The 22,190-nt window shown below is 43.1% G+C and overlaps 1 protein-coding gene across 1 annotated transcript in view; it reads left to right on the top strand.

Moving 5' to 3' along the window:
- AGBL1 (AGBL carboxypeptidase 1) overlaps window positions 1-22,190 on the top strand; it is a 676,305-nt gene that overhangs the window by 103,129 nt on the left and 550,986 nt on the right. The gene's annotated exons all lie outside the window — the stretch shown is intronic.

Below are 22,190 nucleotides of genomic sequence, written 5' to 3'. Positions count from 1 at the left end.
CCTTTCTTTGTAAAGCACTACAAATGGTATCCAGTCACATGGACGACAGTGACCATATGTGACGTTCATAATGTCAACACTAGAATGAAGACATGATGATTGCAATCATGTCGACATCTCATGCTGGGATGTGTAGTTCTACAACAGCCACTTATTGCCCATCCCTACGTCTAGTGCCACTATATACCACTTCAACTATGGCTGCTCCTAGTGTGTAGTTAAAGTAAATATTGTGCAAAAATAAAATAAGATCTTTATTTGCCAACAAAATTAAAGTCCACTACTAACAGTTACTTTTTATTTTAGCAGGTTGCTGAAACCTTTTGTCTTCTTTTTCAATGAGGGGGTGCTGTGTTTGTTCCAGGCACTCACCACTGTATAAAGTTTAGCACTACGTTAACCAGGTTCTCCAATTAAATTAAAATGTTCCTTACTCCATCTGTTTCTCAAAACCCTGTTTATGTACAGTATTATGCTCAATGTCCCTTACCCATTATGTCATATGTACAGTATTATGCTCAATGGGCCTGATTCAGACCCACTCGCGAGCGGCTGTCCGCTCGCAAGTGGGTCGATGTTATGGACTGAGCATGCGCACGACGGAGGGAGCTCCGTCGTGCGCATGCGCCAGACGCGACGAGCGAAGGAAAGTCCTTCGCTCGTTGTGTCCGATCTAAGGGGGCGTGCTGTCAGAAGCCGGCCCACTGACATCACTAGTGATGTCAGTGGGAGTGATTTTGGCTCTGATAGAGCCAAAATCACTCCGGAGCTTGCGGTTGAAAACCTCAACCGCAGGCTCCGGCTCGCAATTTCGATGGTCGCGATGGTCTCGACCATCGCGGCCATCACAATGCACGCTCGTATAGCCTGTGGGTGGTGACCCACAGCTATACAAGCGTCCAGGAGGACGCTCCATGAAAATGGAGCCCGGCCCTCATTCAGAGCGTGCGCTCTGCTCAGAGCGTACGGCTCTGAATGAGGGCCAATGTCCCTTACCTATTATATCATATGTACAATATTATGCTCAATTTCTTCCTACGCTTGAATTCCTTTTGGTTTTTTGTAATATCTATATGTTCAGTAGACTTCCCCAATATACAATGCTCTGGACCTTATGAATTAATAATAATAATAATAATAATAATAATACCTATAAATGTCATTTTTATTTGTGTTTTGCAAAGAATACCTTTTAAAATAATGCATGGTCTACATCAAAAGACTTATCAGGACATACAGTATGTAGCGAATTGCAGTGTAATGTGCCAGTAATGTAAGAGAGCTGTTTTCAGCGTCTATACAATATCCTATCAGCACTGGAAATGGCTAAAATCATAGCCTATTCCACTTGTGCTCCAGGCAGTCCTGCTCTTCCCGGTGCTGGTGGCCCCCTACCTCTGCGTGACATCATGCACTTAGGGGCGGAGCCAGCACAGGATAGGTTGTTACAGTGCTGCTAATAATAAATGTCATCTTCTGTTGAATTGTATCCTCCTGTATCTTGTTAAAACCTTTGATAAATATGTGTGTGTGTGTGCGTGTGTGTGTTTCTAGGTAATTACAACGTGCACCTGGTCAAGTGCTGTTTCTTTTTTGCTTTCATTTTTACGCCAGAAGAAAGACTAAACCTGCTGTTTTTTTATAGAGGATTTCTTTTACTTAAAGGCTGACAAATGTCCCCATACGTCTGATGAGGGATAAACCCTGAGGTAGAGCTAGCATATTTTACTAGGTGAGACCTATAGGGAATAGTTAGTGACTAATGGGTGTTCTTGGCCAATCAGATTATGATGGGGAAAGGAGATTAGACCTCTGGATTCTTGATAAGATTAGAGCACAGTGTCTGAGGCCTCTTTTATATGAAGCAAGCATATCATTCTGCTTTCCTGATTTAGATTTTCTTGCTACAGTATGTTTTGCTCTTAGTATGTTGTTAGTATATACTCGCCTTCTGAGAAGGTCTTGGTTGATATCCCCATGCCCCCCACCTATTCCACTTTTGACAGGACAGTCCCACTATACCGTCATTCCACCTGATGCCCATAGTGTCTCATGAGGGGGTGCATTCTCTTACCTGCTTAGCAGAGCAGCAGGTGAATAGTTGTCATGCGCATACGCACTGCATCTACACAGTATGGGGAGAGCCTGGGTGCAGTCTAGCAGCTTGAGGAGAACTGGGCAAGCCCCCAGAGTGACTGTAATGGAGTTGTGACATGAGGTCCCCTTGCTGCAAGGCCATACCCCTGCAAAATGTTGCCAGGATGGGTCTTTGTTGTTAGACATGATATGAAAGAGTATGGGAAAACATTGGGCTATGCACCAAAGTCAGGATGCGGCCACCTTCCATTTTTTTAAGTCTGCAGGGTTGCAGGGACTGATACTGATCTTCTCATCCCCTCTTTCCAGCCACCATTTCTTGTATACCTTCTATTTATACTGTTATCAATGAATGGTGGGCAATTTTAAATAGCAAATTATATATCATGTTGTGATTTTTACATGGTTACAAGTGACCGACATAGGTATCACAGATGGCATCTACAGTTAAGGTGTTTATCTAGCTTAGTCCGGTTTCCAATTGGCCCCGATCATTTTTCTCACAAAAAATATGGGCTGTTATTGCGATTTTTGCCCGATGGTTATTATTGGGCTATCCAATTAGAGCCTGTTTTTTTCGTGAGACAAATGTCCCGTTTTCGTGAGCAAACACACAGGGTCCATGAAACCTATCTGTTTTTGCAATCGTCGACACGAAAACAGGGCTGTTTATGGATTTTGTTTAGCCTGTGTGTTTGCTTCCAACATAGCATGAACCCCAGTAATATAAATTAGTGATTGAAGTCTGTACACAGTATTTGCCTAAAGAGCTCTGTAAGATATATGGAAGTGTTCAATGATAATTTATAAACACTTACCCATGGAAGTGGTTGGTCCAATGATGCCATTTGCAGTGAACCGCAAAATTGAGGCCCGGTCTCCTTTGCTCAACAGCACAAATTGCATTATTGAGCAGCAGAGGATAGCCATGAAGACACAATGTGCAGTGCCACGCCTTCCACATCTCCCAACTGGATTTTCTATAGATGAAAACTAAGTATGATCTGGAGGAGCCTTGGTTGAACACTAATGGGCAGATATGAAATCAAGAGGATGGCCTGACTTTGGGTGATGAAATTTGTATCAACTTGCCTGCTCTCTCACAAGTCTGCTTGGTCTCCCCCTCATTTGGCAATCTCTTAGAGATTCCAGGCAAGTATTATATAGAATCATAGAGAACAGAACAGACATCCAAGCTAGCGTTTTAGTTGTTATTGAACCAAAAGTTCCAGCATGCCCTGATATTTTGCCTAAGCATGTTTTAAAGATGAAAAAAGATGACTTAAAATCAAAATATAGGCAATGAAAAATAATGACACTTTGTAGGCTCAAATCAGTAATGTGTGTTGGCAGTATAGTTTTTTTTAATCCTTATATATACTTTAATGAATACATGATGTCAACTTTGATAGCGAGAAACTGATTATTAAAAACATGATTATGTCCTTAACCTGCCACAGTACCAGCTGTTTACAACTGCTGGGTAACCTCCTGGCTTTAAATCAGTGCCTTGGATTTTATAATGAAATCACTGACTGCGACAATACCGCATGTAATATGTATGAGTGCGCTCACTGATTGTGATCAACGTCCCGCAGTATTTTGTATTATTTATTATTATAACATTTCATGTTAATTAAAGACAAAACACAAAGAATTTACAAATGATTTCTAATGTACAAAGGGATGCAGTTTATATCCCGGCTGCCAGGATGCCAGAACTCAGAATCCCAACAACAGTCAGAATCCCGGCGCCAGCATACCGACCACTGCTATCCCGATGATTAGGGGGAGGGTTAGGGTCAGGCACTAGGGGGAGGGTTAGGCTGGGTGGGGAGGGCTAGGTTTAAGCTGCTTGGGAAGGGTTAGGCTGTGGGGAGAGAGGGTTAGGGGTAAGAGTATGGGAAGGGTAGTATACAGAGCCAAAACTTGACTTTTTGATGCCCTGTGCCAGAAAGAGCATTGGCGCTTCCCTCATTTTTCAAAGGGACATAATGCACCCAAAAAAGGCCAGGGAAGATATAGGAGAGGCCAGGAGATACTGGGGATGAAATAAGAGGAAGCTACAAGCAAAAATGAATAATAAACAGAAATCTGACAGGCCCAAACAGCACCCCCTGACCTGTGGTGCCCTGTGCGATGGCACCGGCCACACTACCCTAGCTACGGCCCTGGTAGTATACTTACCTGCTTCTGCCGGGATTGTAACCCAGTCGGGATGCTGGCGTTGGGTTCCTGAGCGCCAGCATCCTGTACCCAACCTTGTACAAATAGTACAGTATCTATTTTCTACCATTTGGAAAACAGAATACACATTACTTTTGTTCTTATACAATAACCTAGCTTTGCTTTTAGATTTACAATTTTAAGACATGGGATTTCTAAAAAGGATAAAAAATAGTAATTTTCCAAAATTGAAAAACTGCAATAATGCAGCAGAAATTAGGTTATGTGCTTAATATTGAGAAAATGGGCCTGTTATATAACTTATATGTAGGGACTGATTAGAGGATTGAGTGGGTCATGGGATAACTATAAGTGGAAGGGGGCACTTTTATACCTCAATTTATGACATGCAAGGATAGATGTTGTATTGTATATTGAGGGATTTCAATTAGCTTATTGTTATCCATGAGGATGACAGTTAGGGGCATCTATACAACAGAAATTCTCTATGTGACTGCATATTATTAGTTTGTAAATGGTCATTCTGAGTGGGAATAAAAGGCAAATAATTATTCCCAGAATAACCTGAGATACTGTAAGACTGTGCAGGTCTCCATCTATTGCAAAATGCTATGTACTGTAGCATTAGTTCCATGTTAAAATATAGCAAGTATGAGAGTGAGTGCAATAGCATAAAAAGCTTTTTGGTTTCATTTCTAATTGATTACTTTTTCCTATAGTGACCATTATAATGTATTTATTTTTTCAGTCTGTAAATGTACTGTCCTTTTCCCAGCAGTGCAATTATTCCTTTAATGTCCCTATTTAGTCTCTTTTTCATCTAAAACCTATTGATTTCTATATTTTTTTCCTATCCTTGTATATGATTGATGAATGAAAACATATTTTCCTGCTTATTGATGAGTAATTTTTAAAAACTTCGCTTTGTCCTGTATTCAAGGTTAGTTGTGGAATGGAAAGCCAACAAGGCTCATTCACATCTATCCACAATGCAGATTTCAGCCTTTAATGCCTGTAATGGTTTCTTGTGGGCTCATTCCTGCCACTACATACTAAGATTTTATAGTAGGGTTTAACATTTTTGAAGGAAACTGGATCTATATTTCATGCATTAATGTGCACAGCAGATGAAATTGTGAACAAGTGCAAGCTGTAAGGATGTGGCCTGGGATCGGCTGCTACTCACCTCTGCGCCGGCGTCTTTGGGCTTAGGTGTTCACAGTGCACTCAGGGCCTGATTCAGAGCCGGACGCTCTTGAAGAGCACTCGCTCTGAATCAGGGCGTTTTTGTTGTTGTTGTTGTGCCCTCCTGGCCGCTCGCTAAGCTGTGGGTGACCACCACAGCTTTTGCGAGCGGCCAGGTGATGGTGACCATCGCGACCATCGGGACTTGCGACGAGACCCTTGTTGGGTCTCGTCCACAAGGGTCTCGTCCGTCGCAAGCCCCAGAGAGCAGGAAACTCTCCACTGACATCACTGGTGATGTCAGTGGTGCCTCCCACAAATGGCAGGCGTTCCTTTGGGAACGCCTCCGTTTGTGTAGCCAGCCCCCTGCCCGCCTCCAAAATGGGGCAAGCTGTCAATCAAAATCGAGAAATTTTGGTGCGAGACCCGTAGTGATGGAGCGCCCATCGCTGGCTGGACCATTGCGTCCATCGGGCTTGCGACGTGACCCTTGTGGTAGAGTCTCGTTGCCGCAAGCCCTAGAGTGCTTTCGACTCAAACAGAGCCGAAAGCATTCCCACTGACATCACTCGTGATGTCAGTGGGGCCGGCCCCAGACGGTAGGCGTTCCCATGGGAATGCCTCCATCTGGGCAACCACGCCCCCGGCCCGCCCACCAAAGGAGGCGTGCTGTCACTCAACATCGACAGCACGCCCCCTTTGGTACGAGACCCAGAGCGACGGTTTGCCCGTCGCTATCTGGGTATCGCGCATGTGCACGACGGAGGTGGCTCCGTCGTGTACATGCGCACTGGGCCACCATCGACCCGCTTGCGAGTGCTCAGTGCTCGCGAGCAGGTCTGAATCAGGCCCTGAGCCCGAGTCTGCCCTGCTAAACTTCTGAGGTCATAAAAAGTGGGAGGTGACTGCTCCACAGACACCAATCAGCTCATTTTAGGCATGACCCGGGTCAGATAACCCGTGTCGCGCCATTTACACTGCACCATTACCCACTTGGGCTTTTTTTTGTTCCTAGAGTTTTATTAACCTCAATAACATTAATTTCCAGTAATTTACAGTCAATTTAGACCACCTCACAGCTCACAAAATTGTTTTCACCATTATTGGCCAAAGGCTGCAGTGAGCTGGCTGGTTACTAAGCGACAGAGCAGCGGCACAGACAATGCAGTTTAAAGCACATCTATGAAACATTGTCACTCACTGTGGTGTCACAGTACTTGTGTGTTTTGGACACACAGAGGGCTAAGGCCCAAGGAGTCACAGTGCTTGTCTACACAGAGGGCTATGGCCCAAGGAGTGACAGTGCTTGTACACACAATGTGCTACGGCCCAAGGAGTCACAGTGCTTATATACACAGTGGGCTACTGCCTGCAGAGTCACAGTACTTGTATATGCAGTGGGCTATGGCCCGAGGAGTCACAGTGCTTGTATACACAATGGGCTATGGCCCAAGGAGTCACAGTAATTGTATACACAGTGGGCTACAGCCAACAGAGTCAACAGTGCTTGTATACACAGTGGGGTATGGTCCAAGGAGTCACAGTGCTTGTATACACAGTGGTGTACAGCCCAAGTAGTAGCATACATCAGTGTGCAGTGTGCCCTCTATACAGTCACTTTACCAGGACAGCCACTTGTGAGTCTCTGGACACAGCCACTTAATCAGCAGAGTATAACGCAGCATACATCAGCGTGCAGTGTGCCCCTTATACAGTCACTTTACCAGCACAGCCATTAAGTATCAGCAGAGCAGTGCGCAGCTCTCGTGAGAATCCGACATCAGGAAGATGACGTTTGGCCTCGAAGTGGGATCCGAGTGAGGTGGGAACACCTGAGCTGCAGCTCAGGTGGTCTCAGATCCCCGCTGTTCGGAGTGGTTCGGACTCCACAGAATCCGAACCGCTCATCCCTAGTTTAAAGATATATTTACTAAGCGCTGCCAAAAGTCCAAAATTTTAAACGTTAATGCTTTTAATAGCAAAGCACCTTAGAGCATTGTCCTTTTAAATTTCGGACTTAGGGGCATATGTATCAAAGCTTGATGTGAGATAAAATTGTGAAATATATATCACCAACCAATCAGTTCCAAACTATCATTTCTTAAACACAGCCTGCAAGATGTAAGTTAGAAGCTGATTAGTTGGTGATACAGTATATATCTCACAATCTTATCTCACTTCAAGCTTTGATACATATGCCCCTTAAACACACAAGAAAGTGGCGGCTTGCAAACAAACCCCCTGGAACAAGTGTAATTACAGTAATTGCAAACTGGAGTGGAAGATGTGGATCAGTGAGAGAGGAAGATCACAGTTGTGAACACTGAAAAAAATTGAGATATCAACACAAAAAAATCCACATGCTGACTATGGAATGACAGTACGATCACGACATCTTAATCATATCGTTGTTCCCCTTCCCCTGCAGTGCCTACGCTGAACAATCAGTCGTTCAGTGTAGGCACCCTCCATCATCCCCGAACATGGACAATCTGTCATTATCGGCAGATTGACCAGCATGTTTAGGCGATGATTAATGTCGGAAACGACCAGCGGACATTTGCGTGCCCGATTTGTGCCCGATTAATGAGCGATTGAACGATAACGATGTCAATATCATTCAATCGCTCTGTTTAATCAGGTAGTGGATACCCGCCTTTACTCTCCTAAAAAGAGAGCTATACAGTGTTCTGGGACTGTCCTGATAATTGTCTCAGCTTCAACCAATATAATGATCAACCTTTTACTCACACATGCGCCTATTTATCAATATTATTTTTACTAAATAAAATGTGAAAAAAGGTGTTTTCACACCCTTTACACATTATACTTAGAATGAAAAATGTGATCTGCCTGAGATTTACTAACAATAAATTGTAAAAAAATAGTGGGAAAGCCCTGTGATAAAAATGCCATCTTCAGATGGTGTTATCAGGGCTTTCCCCCCGGTCCCCCGACCCCTGCTCTGCACTGGTAGAGCAGAGTCGGGAGCCGACCCCGTGATCAGCTTTGTGGTCTAAATACCACAAGCTGATCACTGGAAAAAAATTGTTAAAAAAAAAAAACACCGACCGGAGATTGGTGCCCCGGGGAGGTCCTCTGGGGCTCCGGTCAGCTGGTTTCTTTACTCCTGCACTGTGACCCGGGTCAGCTGCTGCAGAGAACAGTTGACCGGGGTCACAGTGCAGGATCTGGGAGATCAGCTGACCGGAGCTCCAGAGAGAGGACCTCACCAGAACACTGATCACAAGAGTAAGCATTATATCAAGTATTTTATTTTAGGAGCAATGATATTTTCTCTGTGGGGGAGCAATGTTATTTCCTCTGTGGGGGAGCAATGTTGTTTTCTCTGTGGGGGAGCAATATTATTTCCTCTGTGGGAGAGCCACGTTATTTCCTCTGTGGGGGAGCAATGTGCTTTTTTTCTGTGGGGGAGCAACGTTATTTTTTCTGTGTGGGAGCAATGTGCTTTTTTTCTGTGGGGGAGCAACGTTATTTCCTCTGTGGGGGAGCAATGTGCTTTTTTCTGTGGGGGAGCAATGTTATTTCCTCTGTGGGGGAGCAATGTGCTTTTTTCTGTGGGGGAGCAATGTCATATCCTTTGTGGGGGAGCAATGTTATTTTCTCTGTGGGGGAGCAATATGTGTTTTGTTTCCTGTGGGGACTGGGGGGGGATGGACTGATGTTGTGTCTTGGAACAGGAAACAGGAAAACAGCAGTTAGTTTTGCTGTCCCTAATCCTATGGTCGTGTTAATATCATTTATTCATAAGGTAGTCTTTTTATTTGAGGCCATTACTGTGAGACCACTTCCCTTACGAAGAGGTTACGCCCCAATCCATAGGCTATCTTGGCAACATAAAAAACACTGATGTTAGACTTGTCTCTAAAAGAGCTGTAATGTGAATGACAGCTTCAAAAAGCTCTTAGTTTACAAACACAGTGGTTTTATTCTAATTAGTCACAGCGAGAGAAAATAAATTCTAATTGCTTAAAATCTGTGTGAACTTTAGAATCAGAGTGGCTTTCTAACTTCCAGTCTGTCAAAACTACTGCTGGTAGCAGCTTTTTTCTGTGGGACCCAGTCCGAATTTTGCCTTTTCAGCCTAAGATCTGAGTGATAGCTCTGGGTGACACATATTGGGGGTGGTGGTGGGAGTTTACAGGCTTTTTTTCATTTAATATTATTTATTTATATTTATTTTTTCTATACTACAGTAGGTACCAGTCCAGATAGCTGTGAGTAAAGCTATCTTGCCAGTCACATGCACCTTATTGTTTTGCAATTTTCTGACACATTTTCAACCATTTTTACTTTTGTACCTTAATACATCCGGCAACTTACCTTCAATATTGTAAAAAAATCGGGACGGGAACTTGTTGCGAGGCAGTTTTCTGGGGATGTCAAAACTATTCACACTATTATATACAGCAGAGGCGTCTTAAGCCCCCTCCTCTCTCCCCAGTGGCTGGCAGCTGACTAACACAGCTGGCCGGCCACTGCAGCATCAGTAGACTCTGGGCACTGGCCGCCATTTTCCCGGCAATTTCCTCACTGCGTCTGCGTAAAATGCCGTAAAAATGGCAGCGGTGGCCATTTTCCAGAGTTTTGTGCAGTGCTGAGACCCCCAACGCTGGACCTCGGAGAGGTAAGTTTTATATAATATAGGTGCAAGGTCCCCCCCTGGACCTAGGGGCTCGTGTGCACCGCACACCCTGCACCCATTTTAGATATGCCCCTGATATACAGTGATTTGCAAATCACCAGAATTGCAATAATTTAGCGAAATCAGAGGCTATTACACCTTGGCCATGAGCTGCCGCTAGAGCTGTGTCCCAATGCCAGTCCCCAGAAATTATTAATCATGCATGTTTTACAGATATCCACAGTGGCACAAGTGAAATAATTAGCACCACCTGTGTATCTTTTAAAATGCATCATCCAATGATAACATTTGTAAACCTGTGTATCTACAAGGGCACAGGTTCTCAGATTCAATCCCCAGGACACCAAACAGTGCATGTTTTACAGGTTTACTATCCTATAACATAACATAACCCCTCACATGAAGTACAGATTGCTCTGCTCCTTGACTTCCACCCAATGTATTGGGCTGAGCTAGTTAATTGATGAGAAGAGTGTTTCGCCTCAGGTGGCTGTAATCATCAGTTAAGAAAGAAGTCCAGGAGCAGAGCATTATGTACCTAATGGGAGGGGTCATGTTGGAGGGTTTGTACTATACGTTTCCATTATAAAGAACCCCATGGCTCTACAGTTAAGTTAATGTTTTACTTTACCATCAAAACAGAGCACGTGGAATGGTGTTTACCATAATGTTTAGTAGGTCTATCATTAGGAGAACATCCTAGCAAAATGATTGAAAACAGGCCTGAAGTGGAAAGGTTAATGCAAACATCTGCACCATGTATTGTAAATGTACTAATTTGCAAATAACGTTGTAATGAAAACATACCCAATGCATAAATCTTATGCCATGAGAGTAAATGCAGTCCGTTACGCAATATGTTTTGCTATTATATAGGTCCTGCCATTATAATTAAAGCTATATAATAATTCATTCATATGTTGCCTTTACCTCTTGTTAACTGATATCAAAAGCTCATCATACCTGTAATTTCCAACAGTGAAACACTCTAATAATACAGAATTGTGTCGGAAGATAAAGCACTTTCGGTGAAACCTCACAAATCATAAGCATCATTGTCAGTATGGTTCCCTCAAAAAGGGCATGAGTGTCTGAGATAATTATTTATAAAAGTGTATTTAAGATAGACTATGTCACAAACTGGGGAACTTGGAGTTGTGTACCCGAACTGGGGAGTTAGTCAGAGACACCGGGATCAGTAGGTGATTTGAAACTGGAGGGTTTAATATAATTTCTGCTCATACCGTAGCAATGAAGAAGACTGAGCTAAGATTAATTAGTAGAGTCCACTGAGCAGAGCTAATGCAACTTGAAGATGCTAAACAAGACTGTAGGAAAAAAGTCTCTAAATGGTCACTGAACTTGGAGAAGGGACTGTAGACTTGGAACTTAAACGAACTTGAACTTGATCTCTGGGCTGGAGTATCATGGATTGAACTTGAAATACTTGGAATTGACTCCAGACTGGAGTAACGTGGATTGCACTTCAAATACTTGAAATTGACTTCGGACTGGAGTAACGTGGATTGAACTTGATATACTTGGAATTGACTCCGGACTGGATTAACGTGGATTGAACTTGAAATACTTGGAATTGACTCCGGACTGGAGTAACGTGGATTGAACTTGAAATACTTGAAATTGACTCCGGACTGGAGTAACGTGGATTGAACTTGAAATACTTGAAATTGACTCCAGACTGAAGTAACGTGGATTGAACTTGAAAAACTAGGAATTGACTCCAGACTGGAGTAACGTGGATTGAACTTGTTATGCTGGGAAGCGCAGGTTTCACACCAGGAGCTGAGGAACATAGGTCATGCAGCGGTAACGAACATTATTGTACTGGCAACCAGCATGTGTTACAGGAAGGTCTTTTATAGCACCAGGCTGAAGTGGATTGGCTGAGGCAACTTGGGACTGCTGCTGACTGGAGGCCCGAGTGTCACCTGACCTGGCCGAAGATGGCTGTGCCCAGGACCCGGAGAGCTTGAATACTGGCGCGCTACACGAGCATGGATCTGCGGCAGAGGGACACAGGCAACAGCAAGGATGCTGCAGACGATCCTCCAGCGGAGGCCCCACACTGTGGTCACCCACAGCTTAGCGAGCGGCCTGGAGGCCAGTTTTTTTATAAAAGCAGCCTCCCTGATTCAGAGCGAGCGCTCAATTTTTGCGAGCGGCTCTGAATCAGGGCCATAGTGCCTGATTCACATTACACCATAAAGTAGTGTCTCTTATTTATGTTACGACACACAGTAGTGTCTCTTTTACACAATGCCCACAGTAGTGCCCCTTTTACACAATGTCCACTTTAGTAAGCCTTATACACAAAGCCCACAGTAGTAATGCTCCTTATACAATGCCCACAGTAGTAGTACTGCTTATACAATGCCCACAGCAATAATGTCCCTTACACAATGCCCCCAGCAGTGGTGTCTCTTACACAATTCCCCCAGTAGTGGTGTCCCCTATGCAGTGCCCTCAGTAGTAGTGCCCCCTATGCAATGCCCCCAGTAGTAATGCCTCCAGTGGTAGTGCCCCTAGTAGTATGCCCCATTAGCAGTGCCCCAGTAGTATGCACCCATTAATAGTGCCCCCAATAGTAATGCCCCATTAGTAGTGCCCCCAGTAGAATGCCCCCAGTAGAATGCCACCATTAGAAGTGCCCTGAGTAGTTGTGCCCCAAGTAGTTGTACCCCCATTAGAAGTGCCCCCAGTAGAATGCCCCCAGTAGAATGCCACCATTAGAAGTGCCCTGAGTAGTTGTGCCCCGAGTAGTTGTACCCCCATTAGAAGTGCCCCGAGTAGTTGTTCCCCCAGTAGTATGTCCCCAGTAGTGTGTCTCTAGTAGCATACCACCATTAGATGTTCCCCCAGTAGTTTTGCCCCCAGTAATATTCCCCCGGTAGCGCCCCCTTACAGACACACACAAAGAAAAAGAAAAAACAACTTACCTGAATCCCCGATCCTGCCATGACCGCTGCCATCCGCTCTTCTCTGCACTATGGGAGAGACATCATGGACGTCTCTCCCATCACCCGCAGCAGGGGGAGCCGGAAGTCGGAGCTCATGAGTGAGCGCCAGCTGGCTCCCTCAGAGCACGCAGCAGCCAATGAGAGTCTGTGTGACTCTCATTGGCTGCTATAACAAATACACAGCCGCCGCTTGTTACTGTAGGGACGTCAGATCCTCTTGTGAGGATCTGACGTCAGGAGGCCGCCGTTTGGCCTCGAAGGGGGATCCGAATTGGGCGGGGAATACCCGAACAGCGTGAATGCGAACCACTCATCCCTAATAAATTATCCACTGCTGTGCCATACGCAGCTTCAGTACTCATAGCGTACGACGAGGTTAGCAATTCCTGAGTAAGGTCAGAGCTTGTGCAAGTGTGCGTGAGGCTGCGATGGTACTTGATGTTACCGATGGTTTCACAGTCTTGCTAAGGATTATGAATGTGTGTAAGGTAAAGTGCTGCAACAGCATTGCAGTGGATTAGCATACTATCGTTGTGAGACCGTGTTCGTAACCGGTATTGCTATCGCATTTGTGATCCGTGATGAATCAGGCACCTGGTCCATATGATACAGTATGCATGGTATTCATACATTTGTGATGAAGGAGCTACTGTAACTTAAATTATAGATAATTATTTCTTACATTCATGGCCTCAATCGCCTGATGGGCATAGCCCAGTGACCCTTACATACTGTAAGTGATGCATAAAATATATGATGGCAATCTGACGGGTGTGGTATAAGAGATAGACAGTAATTAGTTGCTGTCACCAGATGTTAGACAGTCAATAGTTAGATAAGGAAAAAAGTTAGACACAAACAAAAGTCAGACACATTAAAGTTAGACATGTAAAAAGGTCAACAGGATCAAAAGTTCGACATGAAAATGGTCAGCACAAAAAATGGCCGACAATAATTTTTTTTGCTTTTTAGCCCTAATCTTCACCCTAACCCGAACCCTCCCCTTGGTTCCTAAACATAACCCTCCCTCCTAGTGGCTAACCCTAACCGTCTGGGTAAGTGCCTAACCCTAACCGTGGGGTAAGTGCCTAACCCTAACCCTCCAGTAAGTGCCTAACCCTAAAAAAAATAAAAAATGGGTCGACCATTTTTGTGTCGATCTTTTTCATGTCGAACTTTTGACCCTGTCGATCTTTAGTACCTGTCGAACTTTTTACAACTTTAGTGTGTCTGACTTTTATCCTTCTCTAACTATTAACTGTCTAACATCTGGTGTCTATCTAGACATTGTCTATCTAATTACTGTCTGTCTATATTCCGGAACCCAATCTGACAGTAATGTGTCCAACTCCATACACTATTTGGAGATGACACTAAGGGCCTGTTTCAGAGTTGTACGCAAGGCCGATGCTTTGCGTACAACTCCGATGGTGGCCAAATTGCGCATGCGCAGGATTTGTACTGCGCATGTGCCGATCAGTGTCTGCGAGATCGCTTGCAGTGTCCCCTACGCCGCAGCATTATTGACTTGCTGTGGCTGTTTGCGGATTTGGTGGCGATGATGAGCGTTTTACAAAATATGGGCGTGCCACCTTACGATTTGTAGGCATGCCAACTGCCATGTCCAGGTTCTGTGTCTTCCGACGTAGACCTCTTGGCCTGGGAGAGCAATTTCCGGCAGGCGTTCTGAGTAAGCTTAGACTTACTCAGATGGCCGATGGCTGCCTGATGGTGATCTGCAATGCTGGCAATTAGTGTATTTTGCTTTTATATGCCTCCTGTGGCATTACCATATTGTCGCATCACTGCTGCATCCAAAGTCGCTGCAGCGATGCAAACATCTCTCACTCTGAATTAGGCCCTAAGCTTTGTAGAAAGAGGAGGACAGGAGATCAATAGAAGGGCTAGGAAATATATATGAAATTGGACAAAGAAATGATAATTGTTTAATGTAGAGAGATGCAAGAAATGTGTTTAGGTCATTGTAACATGGGAGGCAACTGTGGAAATCTGAGATATAAAAGTATTGAACCTTTTTCAATAAGGAAAGCTGAAGGGGACAGCATTTGGGAGCCAGTATGTTCTAGATAGGGATGGACATCAAAAGGGCAGTATTGAATGTTTCCTGAGTTTTCTACATTATATAAATCCTGTTGATGATATGTAACCATCATTCAGGAACCATGTGCCGAGGAGACCCATGGGCGTCTAGGATGGTTTATTGCTAATAATAATTGGGTTGCTTAGCTGCAGTAGCTGAGCGAAACCTACATTTCATTGTGAGACAGTTAAGCTATGTAGCATGATGTGTGCCAGACAGCCTCCAATGAACTGGCTAAGCGCTCTCTAGCAGCCTATCAGAGCAGGGGGAAAAAACACTCCACTGCATCACAATATTGCAAAGCTGCCAGCGAATGGAATTTCCATATCCATCAGACTGAAACCATTGGTGGTTTAGAAAGATCAATCACCTATGGTCATCTCTAATTGTGGATTAGTGTTTTGTTATTTTCCTTTGCCCATTTGCAGTCACTATGTAAATAAATAAAATGACTGTTTTCATACATGAATAAGAAACAGAAAGTAACTGTATATGCAATTTTCATGACAACGATATTTTTAAATGACACTGTCTTTCTAGTCATTATTTACTAGGACCCAAGGAACAGAACAACCAAACTAAACCTCACTTGTTTCCATGCAAATGATTTCATTATTAAATGGCCTGAACCAATCTAACCATACAAAAGAGAGAATACATGCCAAATCAATTTAATCTCTGTGTTTGTATCGCTTGCTTGCAGCCTTTACAAATCATCCCAATTCATGCACTTACTGTGTTAGAGAGACGAAGGAAAAACCAAAGAGACAGACAAGAAGACCCAGGAGAAATAAAGGACACACTGATAGAAAGTGTTGGCATTAATAGACGTGTTTAGATACATTTAGTTTCAATTTGATCTATTGTCCCGGGCAGAGCAGTGTACAGGCTGAGTTACTTACTGCTCCCTCCTATGGCAGGTCCAGGTGTTGCAGTTTCCAATATGAGCGACGTTGTACGTATGTTGGTGATATAGTAATTTTACTTAAGGTACAATATGTCAAAAGCTGGTGTTTGTAGTGTACGGTCCAAGTAACTTTTTAAACAGACTTCCACGCAATATATTAATATTTATGAACATTAAATTCTCCCATATGTAATTCCAATATCTTAGAATATAAATAAATTAACACATCTGTAGTGAGAATGACTAAATTGAATACGCAAATCCTTTTTAACTTGACAAACTTTTTGCTTGAGGCAGTGAAAAATACAAGATGAAAATATATGAAATACATGTCTTAGTAAATATCACACATGCCAGACACCTCTCAGGAGTTAGAAGATCTCTGGATTGCCAGCTATTCTAAAACTAGCCATGGATGCCTATCTTACCCCTGTTGTACAGTCCGAAAGATTTTAAATTGTATGAGGTATAGTATATGTCACACCATATACAGTATAGTAATTTTTTTCAGACTGAACCAGTATCCAGTTTCAGCGCCATAACTCGCGTTCCTGACAAAGACCATGCCCATCTGTGTGATGTCACATGGATGGGGTGGGGCCACAATCGCCGCTGATTACAGCAATGCCGGGATGCTGTAAGGGCCGCAGTGTGCATGCCTGAATCATCCTAGGTGGCACTGCTGCAGAAATTCTGGCTGCACGGTACCATTCTAGGCACCCTGCTAGCCATATGTAGAGGCCATTGATGAGCAGCGGTGCCACCCACAGACCTCTGCACTGTGTAAGGCTGCACCACTTGCACACCCCTAGTTACGGACCTGTCCTGTTTATCAATTTACTAGGAACTAGTCACTAAGGTCTGAAGAGTCTATAGGGTCTATGTACTAAGCCTTGGGGAGGTTTATCTCTGTCCACTCTATCTCTCTCCAAGGCTTAGTACAATCCCAAAAGTGTTTTTTTTTTATAACAGACGACAGTATATGTCATGTTAAGGAAATATATAAAAGGATGCTCTTATAAACTGATAAAGTTAAAGATTGGCAATGTGAATATAAAAAACCCAGCCAAAAACAATTTTCCTTGATTTCTGGGGTTTGTTTTTCTTTTTTCATTATGTTGTCTCTACAGGAGGGTGCCATTATGTGACAGGAGATCTTAGGCCAATAATTCACAACATGAGTTATATGACCCCTGTAAGGTTCAACTTAAGGTGCTTACACACTAGAAGATATTTTGCACGATTCGCCCGATTTTGACGCATTGGAACAACAAATCATGTAAAATATGTACAAACCGTGAGAGTCCACTCATAATAACTATGGCGATGCTTGTACCCACGGGTTGTCCGTCGTATCTTTAGATCTTGCCTACAGCAGGCAAGATCTGCCAATCTCGTAAAAGATGCACGGGAATCGTTAAGGACACATGATAGATCATCATTTAAGTAATTTTTTATCTTAAATTTTCATTTTTCAACAGCAAATCATATAAAACTAAAAAAAGCACATTAAATAACACTAGCTTTGCAACATTTTACTTTTAAGAGTGGTATAAGATTTGTGATCAATTTGACAAAAAAAAGAAGTATTTGACCAATTATTACGTAAACTTAAGGTGCATATCGACTTCCTTACTGTGAAACGAAAGCACGATTATGACATTGTAATCATGCTGTAGTTTCACAGTCTGTGATGTGTCTACACTGAATGTTCAGTGTATCAAAAATAACCAGCGATGCGTGTGCCCGCAGGTCGTTTTTGATATCTACATGCTACATGCCCGTTGATGTCAAGTTCAGCATGTACGGGGATAAGGGATGTGCCTAAGCTGAATGACTGAACGTTCAGTGTAGGTACATCACAGACTGTGAAACGACAGCATGATTACAATGTCGTAATCGTGCTATCGTTTCACAGTCGGGAAGTGGATACGCACCTTTACTAACTATACAGAGCAAAGCACCAATAAGCAAACAACTAACTCACAGTACCAGAAGAAACAACCATAGGTTCTTATCACTTTATTATAAGGAGTCTTAATTGGTCAGGTAAAAATTAAGGAAGTGCGCCGACCCCCGTGTTTTGGTTTTGGGTCTGTATCTAATTCGTGTTTCGGAACTCGACTTGGTTTTGCCAAAAACGCCCATGCGTGTTTTGGTTTTGGTTCTGTATTTTTTTCAAAACTTGTTAAAAACTATTAAAATCACATAATTTTGGCTTTTTTGTTCCTACAGTATTATTAACCTCAATAACATTAATTTCTGCTCATTTACAGTCAATTTTGACCACCTCACAGCTTTACAATATTGTTTTCATCCAGTTTAGGCCCATAATTTGCTCCAAGCTAGCTAGTTGACTAAGCTTAGTTGCACCAGTGGGCGGCACAACCATGTGGCAGTTGAACTTCCAACACAGCACATAAGGAAACATTTGTTTTCATTAATGAAGAGGCCTGAGGGAGATGGAGTATATATGCAGTTGAAAGCAGGGAAAGAAAGGGTTGATTCATAATAAATTTAATTTCAGTTTTTGATTCCAAAGCAAATTTATGAGGGAGGAGGGGAGAGCATGGGTGAACAATAGTACCCATGTTTTGCCCACAAAATCAACTTGGTGGTTCAGAATATTTTTTTAAATTAGAGGGGCATGCAGGAGATGCTGTGTGTGGCCACAAACATTTTTGGACATTTTCAGCATTCAGCAACCGCATGTCAAAGATTGCAGCAGCTGTGGCAGTTCAACTTCCAACATGGTACATCTGAAAACAAATGTTTTTATTATTCAAGAGACATAAGGGAGTTGGAGTATGTATGTAGTTGAAGACAGGGAAAAGAAGCGTTGATTTGTAGTAAATTTAATTAAATTATTTGATTCCGAAGCAAATTTATGAGGGAGGAGGGGAGGTTAGGAGGAGAGGCATTTACAAAAAATATTTAATTCATCCACATCAATCCTTGCCCTAGAAAAATCCTTGAGTGCTACACCTGCTGCTGCTGGGAGTGGATCTTAATCCCAGAAGGGGACCAGGAAGACTACTAGTAGTAGTTTAAAACACAATTGACTGTTAATCCTTTGCAAGGGGAAAAAGTATAACAGCAGTCAGCCAGCTGCACAGTGGATCACTGATGCCATAACATCTATGCTGGTATTAGATGTGCATCCAATATCCATCAATAATGCAGTGGGTTTTAGACAGTTAATTGAGGTCCTGTGTCACCATTACTAAATCCCATCTAGACTCCACCTCATTAGAAAAGCAATTCCCAGACTGTACAGAGTGACGTTAAAAAAAACTTAATTAATGAACTCCAAAATGCTATTGTACTCACTGTCCTCTTAACCACAGATATGTGGACAAGCGGTACAGAGCAAATGCAAGATTACATGACTGTAATAGTCCACTGGGTGGGTGTATTGCCTTCAGTGGCACCAACAGCAGCATCTAAGAAGCAGCAGCTCATTCAGAGGCAGGCTACTCTGTGTATCATTGGTTTCACTAAGAGGCAAACCGCTGACAACATTTTAGAAAAACTCAGAGAAGTCATTGCAAAATGGCTTATCCCGCTTGGACTCTCCTCAGGATTTGTGATTTTTGACAATGCCACCAATATTCTGAGAGCATTACAGCTGGGTGAATTCCAACACATCTAATTGTTTTGCTCATGCAATCAACTTGATGGTACAATTTTTTTTTTTAAATTACAGGGCCATGCAGGAGATGCTCTCTGTGGCCGGAAAAATCTCTGGACATTTTCGCCATTCAGCAGGCGCATGTAGAAGATTACAGCACCTGCAAGAAATGTTTAAATTGCCCTGCCACCAGCTGAAGCAAGAGGTAGTTACAAGGTGGAACTCCACCCTTTATATGCTTTTGCAGATGGAGGTACAGCAAAAAGTAATCCAAAGCTACACAGCGAACTATGACATAATAAGAAGAGGGGGAATGTACCTTACTCATCCTCAGTGGAAAATTATTTCCATGTTGTGGAAAGTGCTGAAACCCTTCAGAGTGGTCACCTGTGAAGTGAGTTCAGACACTGCCAGCTTGAGCTAGGTAATTCCCCTAATTAGTCTGTTGGAAAAGCAGCTTCAGTAACTGAAGGAGGAGCTGAAATGAAGCGATTCCGCTTAGTATGTCGGAATTGTAGATCAGGTCCATTATTCGTTTTGCCAGGATCTAAGGGTTGTATTGATCTGATAATCAGATTAATAACTTTTGGTGACCATGCTGGATCCTAGGTATAAGTCATTTCTTCCCAACGGATACAAATCTGAAGAGATGCAAAGAGCTTTTGGTAAGAAAATTGTCAGCTCAAGTGGTACGTGATGCAGCGATGGCTTCTCCTTCAGTTTCTCCAGAAAGTGCATCTGCTGAGAAAAACTAAACTTTCCCAAAAGACTCACTGGTGATGCACATTAGTCAACACAACCAAATCTTGACATCTGGTTGGGTCTAATAGAATTGTCTACAATTAATGAGACATCTACCGTGACTCCATTTGATACGGTAACCATTCAAAGAATGGTTGAGGACTATTTTAATGATCATCCAAATAGACATGTCAGACAACAATGGTTACTGTAACTTTTACTTAAAATTGCCATTTCACTAAGGACACTTATACTTTACTATGACACCTGTACATACTGGACATTTTAAAAGATATATTCAAAAGAGTACCACTCCCAACAGTCTCTGCCATAGTCACTGACAGTAAAGGTGAATACGCACGTAACGATTTTTTGAACGATTTAACTATAACGACGTCGTTATCGTTAGGGGTGTGCACCGGCCACTTTTCGTGTTTTGGTTTTGGATCTGTATCTTTCTTCGTGTTTTGGATCTGGATTGGTTTTGCCAAAACCACCCTTCCGTGTTTTGGGTTCTGGGTTTTGTGTTTTGGATCTGTATTTTTTGGAAAAAAAGCATAAAAACAGCTAAAATCACAGAATTTGTGGGTTTTTCTGCTCCTATGCTATTATTAACCTCAATAACCTTAATTTCCACTCATTTCCAGTCTATTCTGAACACCTCACACCTCACAATAGTGTTTTTATGTCCAAAAGGTTGCATCAAGGTAGCTGGATGACTATGCTAAGAGATACGAGTGGGCGGCACAAACACGTGGTCCATCTAGGAGTGGCACTGCAGTGGCAGACAGGATGGCAGTTTGAAAAACTAGGCCCCAAACTATACATAATGCAAAGAAAAAAAAGAGGTGCAAGATGGAATTGTCCTTGGGCCCTCCCACCCACCCTTATGTTGTATAAACAGGACATGCACACTTTAACAAACCAAACATTTCAGCACCAGGGTCTGCCACACGACTGTGGCTGAATTGATTGGTTCGTTTGGGCCCCCACAAAACAAGCTGGCAATTAATCTGTCCGTGCACAAACTGGCTCTACGGAGGCAAGAAGTCATCCTCATCCTACTCATCCACCGATTCCTCACCCTCTTCAGTGTTGTGTACATCCTCATCCTCACAGAGTATTAATTCGTCCCCGCTGGAATCCACAACCACAGGTCCCTCTGTACGTTCTGGAGGCTAGTCTCCCTGGAAGAGTTGATAATTCATTTTATGAACATCATCTCCACATTTTGTGGAAGCAACCTCCTACGCCTTTCGCTGACAAGGTTCCCGGCTGCACTAAACACTCTTTCGGAGTACACACTGGAGGGGGGGCAACTCAGGTAAAATAGAGCCAGTTTGTACAGGGACCTCCAAATTGCTTCTTTTTCCTGCCAGTACAGGTACGGACTGTCTGACATGCCTACTTGGATGCTGTCACCGATGTAATCCTTTAACAGACAGACGCACGCTTGTCGCTGCTGCTTTGAGGATGCAAGTGCGGCTACAGCCCACACAATTCACAAAGACAGAAAAAAGAAGAATATTTTTATTGTTTGTGTAGCACATTTTGAGGATGTCACCACCATTTAACAGACAGACGCACGCTTGTCGCTGCTGCTTTGAGGATGCAAGTGCAGCTACAGCCCACACAATTCACAAAGACAGAAAAAAGAAGAATATTTTTATTGTTTGTGTAGCACACTTTGAGGGTGT

The sequence above is a fragment of the Taudactylus pleione genome, unplaced genomic scaffold (genome assembly GCF_031769625.1).
Source record: "Taudactylus pleione unplaced genomic scaffold, aTauple2 ptg000556l, whole genome shotgun sequence".
In the NCBI taxonomy this organism is placed as follows: Eukaryota; Metazoa; Chordata; class Amphibia; order Anura; family Myobatrachidae; genus Taudactylus; species Taudactylus pleione.
Note: the sequence above shows the minus strand (reverse complement) of the source record. Positions and strands in the feature narration are given on the sequence as shown.